This window comes from Saccostrea cucullata, unplaced genomic scaffold, assembly GCF_032062105.1.
Source record: "Saccostrea cucullata isolate Sc308-1 unplaced genomic scaffold, CSIRO_AGI_Scuc_v1 ctg33, whole genome shotgun sequence".
Taxonomy (NCBI): Eukaryota; Metazoa; Mollusca; class Bivalvia; order Ostreida; family Ostreidae; genus Saccostrea; species Saccostrea cuccullata.
Genome location: NW_026936019.1, coordinates 358905 through 365283, shown reverse-complemented (window position 1 = coordinate 365283; position 6379 = coordinate 358905). Strand labels below are relative to the sequence as shown.

General features: G+C 34.5%; 1 protein-coding gene across 1 annotated transcript in view; it reads right to left on the bottom strand.

Moving 5' to 3' along the window:
* Window positions 1–6379, bottom strand: part of LOC134244601 (transient receptor potential cation channel subfamily M member-like 2) — a 117597-nt gene that overhangs the window by 71051 nt on the left and 40167 nt on the right. The window lies entirely within an intron of this gene.

Genomic DNA, 6379 nt, shown 5'->3' with positions numbered 1-6379 from the left:
TTTGAAAAAAAAATTACTGAATTTGATACATAGTAAAATAGAGCTGATAATTTCATATTGCATATTAAAATTGCAATATTTTTAACTGTATTGTATTGCAATATAAAATTGCAGGATTTTTAACTGTACTGTTTCTATGCAATATATATTGCAATACAGTTACTTTCAATAAGCTGCCTTTTCTCAATTTATTAGTCTCCAGAAAGAATTTCACCACAGTTTTGCAACAAAAGTATATCCATACAAGAGCAGTCTTCTTACTGTTTGGCACAACTGAAAACATTTCTGACATCTTAAATTTTGTTTTTTACCCAGCGCAGCATTTTGTCATTATACTGGCACTGAAAAAAAAAAATACTGCATTATGACATATTTTGTCAACAAATTGTAATATACCTGGTACTAGAAAATTGATATCGTTGCGCAAAGTGCATATTGAAGTATATCGGAAACATTTGGCTAACAAAGATGATTCTTGTATTTCAGGGTTGAAATTTTGAGTTAAAACCTGTTAATTGTGCAGTATATTTAATAGGAAGTTACTATACACTTATTTTATTTCTTTTTTTTTTTTTACATTTTAAAAGAAATACATGTATATTGATAGAATTTTATTCTAGCCATTCATATTTTAATATGAGAACATATGTGTATCATGTTACTGAGGCAGTATCAATGGTTAAATCTACAAGACAATATATAGATGGAAAATATTTAATGCATGTATATACAATACTTCATGGTATTCTGTTGTTTCACCAACTTTTTTGGTGGTAAGAAGATGAAGGCATTTTTTATTGCGTTGGTTGATTATTGACCTTAGATTGTTATAACCTGATAATATATTGATAATAACATAAAAAAGAGGATCAAGTTAGCCTCCAAACTGACATGATTGATGAATGGTAATATTGGGTACTACTGCTCAAATTTGATATTGCTAATATACCTGTGAACATGAATCTTACACAAATTATATTTGACTTTAATTTATTGAATTCTTAATTGTAAGTTGAGTACTGTACATATGATTAAACCACACAATTTAGCAGCTGTTTTTAAATGGCTTCAAATGTAAACAGATTATTTACCAGTTAATGTATTGAAAGTTATAGAAGGTAAAAATGTTAATATTGCATGTATTAATGGTTACAAAAGGACAAGTCCCACTTACATTTTAAATTTGTCTGAAATTGAATTGTCTGAGAAACATGTTTTATAAGCTTTAAATCTATTTTCCTCCCATTTCCTGTTCTATATAATTCATTGTCTAGTCATAATACATGTACTTCAGAGTTTATTCATGAAAGATGAATGTGTTAACAGGATGAATGTATAAATCTAGTAAAATTAATTGTTTGACTAAATAGTTTTGTGAAGTAGCATTTCTAACATTTGCTCACATTATGTTATATAAGTACTAGTATATCTTATAGATTTTTATTAACAATTCATAAGTTTAGTACATCAAATGTGAATTTATTAGTATGAGGGTATATATGTATGTACAGACTTCTGTGGAAGATAAAGTAAGAATGGTTGTATAAAAACATGTTTCAGTTGTACATTTCACAAAAATAAAACTATTTTTAAAAACATCAATTTTATTGTAACAGAAATATTTCCTTTATAAATAATGTTCTTTATTTGAAATTTCTTCATAAATTTATGGGGTTTAACTTTTATTAACACTAGCACATTTTGAGAGGGTAAAAGAATATATATTTGCCAGAATTTCACAAAACCACAGGATGGCACAATGTAGATTTTGTTTAGCTTATGACTGAATACATGTTGAGACTAAAGAATATTGATATACATGTGATAATAAGTTCCTTTTGATTTTGAGTGTTATGTGCAATATTGGTATTTAGGTGTGAATGGCGATAGTTTATGATGTAGACCCTTCATTTCTGCAGCAGCTTATATGGCGTCAAATAAATCATCATTTCCATAGATAATGTTTGTGATTACTCCCAAAGGTTATTACGGTAATACATGTTGAGTGTATGGTTCCTTTATTTAACACTGTTTGAGAATTATATAGGTCGGTCTATCATGATAAATCAAACTATGTCTCATAATTACAAATTCATATGGAGTTCTTGACAGTTGATGCAATCTGAAATGGTTGATGTGTTCCTGTTTATATTATACTGTAGATCACTTAATTTTCGCGACACCTTATTTTCGCGAGATAGTCATTGACTCTTTATTAGCGAGACAAAACTTTCACGAATTGTGGTCAGTGCTTTATATAATCTTAAGGAATTCTATTATACGCGAGAATGAAATTTTCGCGAGCATACCGTCTCGCGTAATTACGCGAAAATAAAGTTCTCGTGAATAAAAAGTGATTTACAGTACCTAATTTATACCAAAGGTTGTGGGTCCACTTTAACTGGGTCTTGGTTTTAACACTTGAATCTGCATTTCATGTTCTCACACCAAGGTGATAAACGATCAATGAAGTATTCTTTAGAGGAAACTTATAATAATTTTTAGCTCACCTGAGTTGATTGTATGTTGTTTTTTTAATGTCCCTCTCAGAAATTTTTGCTCTTGTATGGAGACGCCACCACTTGCCAGTGGAGACCTGCAAATTTTATCCTATACTCGGCACTTATGGCCATTGAGCAGGGGGGATCTTTTTCGTGCCAGCACCTGCTGCAACACGAGACCTTGTTTATACCGTCTCATCCGAAGGCTGGTTTCCACTTCTTGTGAACCTGCGACTTAAGGATCAACTCCTTATTTCGGAACTCTAGAGCGGATGCGCTAACCACTGCCCCACTCACCTTGATTAGAAAGCTTAAGTGAGCTTTTCTGATCAACAGTTGTCTTCCATCTGTCAATCCATTTTGTTAAAATGAAGGGCCAAGTCCCCTTACAAGGGGAGATAATCAAGAAAAAACAAAAGTAAGGTAGGGTCATTGAAAAAATCTTTGCAAGAACCAGTGGGCCAGAAAAGCTGAAACTAATGTGGATGCCTTGTTAGAAAGTGAAAGATTCTAAGCTGTACAAATCTTGATCCCAGGGGTGGTTGGGTAGGGAATATCAGTTTTACCTTTGAATATATAGAAAAAAATCTCGAGAACCAATGGGCTGGAAAAAACTGAAACCTTTTTGGAAGCCTTCTGGGGTAGAGCAGACTCTAAATTGTTCAAATCATTGTCCTAGAGAGTAGGGTGGGGCCAAAAATAGGCCCAAAGTCAAAGTTTCAGAATGAAATATGTAGGAGAAATCTTCTCAAGAGCCACTGGGCTAGATATGATAAATTTATATGGAAGCTTCCTGAAATAGTGTAAATTTCTCCCCTCCCGAGGGTTAGGTTGGGGCCACAGTATTGCAGGGGAAGAGGGGGGTTATCTTTTTAAGAAAAAACTTGGCTTAAGTACTCAGGTGAGTGTTGTGACCCTAGGGTCATTAGCTCTAATGGTCAGAGACCAGAAGAGCTTATGCGATAGTAAGGTGTCCGTCATCCGTCCGTCTGTCTGTCTGTCTGTCCGTCTGTCTGTAAACAATTTTTCAAAATGCTACTCCTCCTACAGTTTTGGTCTGATTTTAATATAACTTGGCACACAAGTAGACTACACTAAGATACATAAAATAGTGCATCGGTTTTTGATTTCGATGAACGGTGTTGCCGTGGTTACTAAAAATAGAATTTTCTGTGAAATTCCTTTAAAATGCTACTCCTCCTACAGTTTTAGCTTGATTTCAATATAACTTAGCACACAAGTAGACTACACTAAGATACATAATTCTGTGTATCGGTTTTTGATTTCGATGAAAGGTGTAGCCATGGTTACTAAAAATAGAATTTTCTGTGAAATTCCTTGAAAACGCTCCTCCTTCTACACTTTTGGTCTGATTTCAATATAACTTGGCACATAAGCAGACTACACTAAAATACATAAAATATTCCATCGGTTTTTGATTTTGATGAAAGGTGTTGCCATGGTTACTAAAAATAGAATTTTCTGTGAAATTCCTTTAAAACGCTACTCCTCCTACAGTTTTAGTCTGATATTAATATTACTTGGCACACAAGTAGACTACACTGAGATACATAAAATTTTGCATCGGTTTTTGATTTTGATGAACGGTGTTGCCATGGTTACTAAAAACAGAATTTTCTGTGAAATTCCTTTAAAACGCTACTCCTTCTACAGTTATGGTCTGATTTCAGTATTACTTGGCAAACAAGAAGACTACACTAAGATACATAAAATAGCGCATCAGTTTTTGATTTTGATGAACAGTTTGCTATTGTTACTAAAAATAGAAATGTCTGTGAAATTCCTAATGGCAATGGCTTCTTTTCTCATCCTTTGTCATAAGTACAAACCAATAGAGCTACAGTCTCGACAGAGACTTCTGGTTGTATTTGCTTTCAAGATTTTCATCTTCATATAGGGATGAAGAATCCAAGACTTTCTATCAATTCTGGATCCAAACTACATTTTCAAGATGAGCTACCAGATCTATTCCCATGTTACTGTATGCCCTGTGCAGACCAAATATGCATGGATGGTGCATCTAGAAACCAGAGTTTTTTTCAGAAGCTAAATCTGCATTTTCCAGTTGAACAGAAAGAAAAATTATTCCCAAGTAAAAAAATTATCCTATCTAGACCAAAGTTACATCTAGGGATGCTTCTTGCTGCAGAAGTTACTGACCATAATGCTACAGATCCCGTAATGCATATACATGTCGCCTGTACTGTAATTTATGGCGCAAGATTTTCTGTGCATGATTTGAGATAATTTCTTCACTTTCTACCATTGGTTCAATCAACTAACTTTCGTTTCCTAATTTGAGTCATATTCTTCGACTACTCAGTAATCTGTATATTTTAATCACCTCTTAACTTTTTATAATCATCTTTAAAGACAGAAAAAAATGTGTTTGTGAAATATTACGCGCCGGGCAGCAACAAAGTTTGAAAAAGCTATTCTTAGCATGTAGGTCAAGGTCAAGGTTAAAAGGTCATTGACCTTGGTGTCACTTAAAAGAACTTAATTAGTGAAGTATGCAGACCAAATATGAAGTTTCTATCTCTTATGGTTCAAAAGTTATGTCGAAAGTTGTCGAAAAAGCTGTTTTTAGCATATAGGTCATAGTCAAGGTTAAAACGTCATTGACCTTGGTGTCATTTAAAAGAACTTAATTAGTGAAGTATGCAGACCAAATACGAGGTCTCTATCTTATATGGTTCAAAAGTTATGTCGAAAGTTGTTCGAAAAAGCTGTTTTTAGCTCACCTCAACAAAGTTGGGGGAGCTTATGTAATACCCTTGGCTTTGGCGTCAGCGTCCCAGGTTAAGGTTAAGTTTTTTGGAGCAGTTTTCTTTTTAAGTACTTCTGTGTCCTATATTGATTAGACATGCATGGAAGATGCTTCTAGTGTGTTTCATTGTACCAGTCAAAGATTCAGATGCTGCAATTTCAGCAAAGGAATGACCAGGTTGATGTTTTTGGAGCAGGTTAACATTTTTGGTGCAGTTTTTGGTGTAGGTTTCATTTCCAAGGAACTATAAGCCCTATGTTGACCAAACTTGCATGGATGATACATCTAAGGATGCACATTACCAGGCTTGCTTCGGATGCTGAATCTGACCTACATTTTCCGGTTGAGTGAACAGGTTAATGTTTTTGGTGCAGGTCTCATTTCCAAGTAACTATAAGCCCTATGTTGACCAAACTTACATGGATGATACATCTAAGGATGCATACTACCAGACTTGCTTCGGATGCTGAATCTGACCTACATTTTCTGGTTGAGTGAACAGGTTAATGTTTTTGGTGTAGATCTCATTTCCAAGTTAACTATAAGCCCTATGTTGACCAAACTTGCACGGATGATACATCTAAGGATGCACCTTACCAGGCTTGCTTCCGATGCTGAATCTGACTTTCATTTTCTGGTTGAGTGAACAGGTTAAAGTTTTTGGTGCAGGTTTCATTTCAAAGATACTATGAGCCCTATAATGACCAAACTTGCATGGATGTTACACCTTAGGATGCATACTACCAGTCTTGCTTCGGATGCTGAATCTGACCTACATTTTCCGGTTGAGTGAACATGCTTTAAGTTTTTGGTGCAGGTTTCATTTCCAAATTACAATGAGCCTAATAATGACTAAACTTGCATGGATGATACATCTTAGGATGCATACTACCAGACTTGCTTCGGATGCTGAATCTGACCTACATTTTTCTCTGGATGAGTGAGAGGTTAATGTTTTTATGCAGGTTTTATTTCTAAGTAACTATTAGCCCTGTGTTGTGCAAACTCGCAAGGATGATACACCTTAGGATGCACAAATATGCACTTGCTCCGGATGCTGAATTCGACATACATTTTCCAGATAATG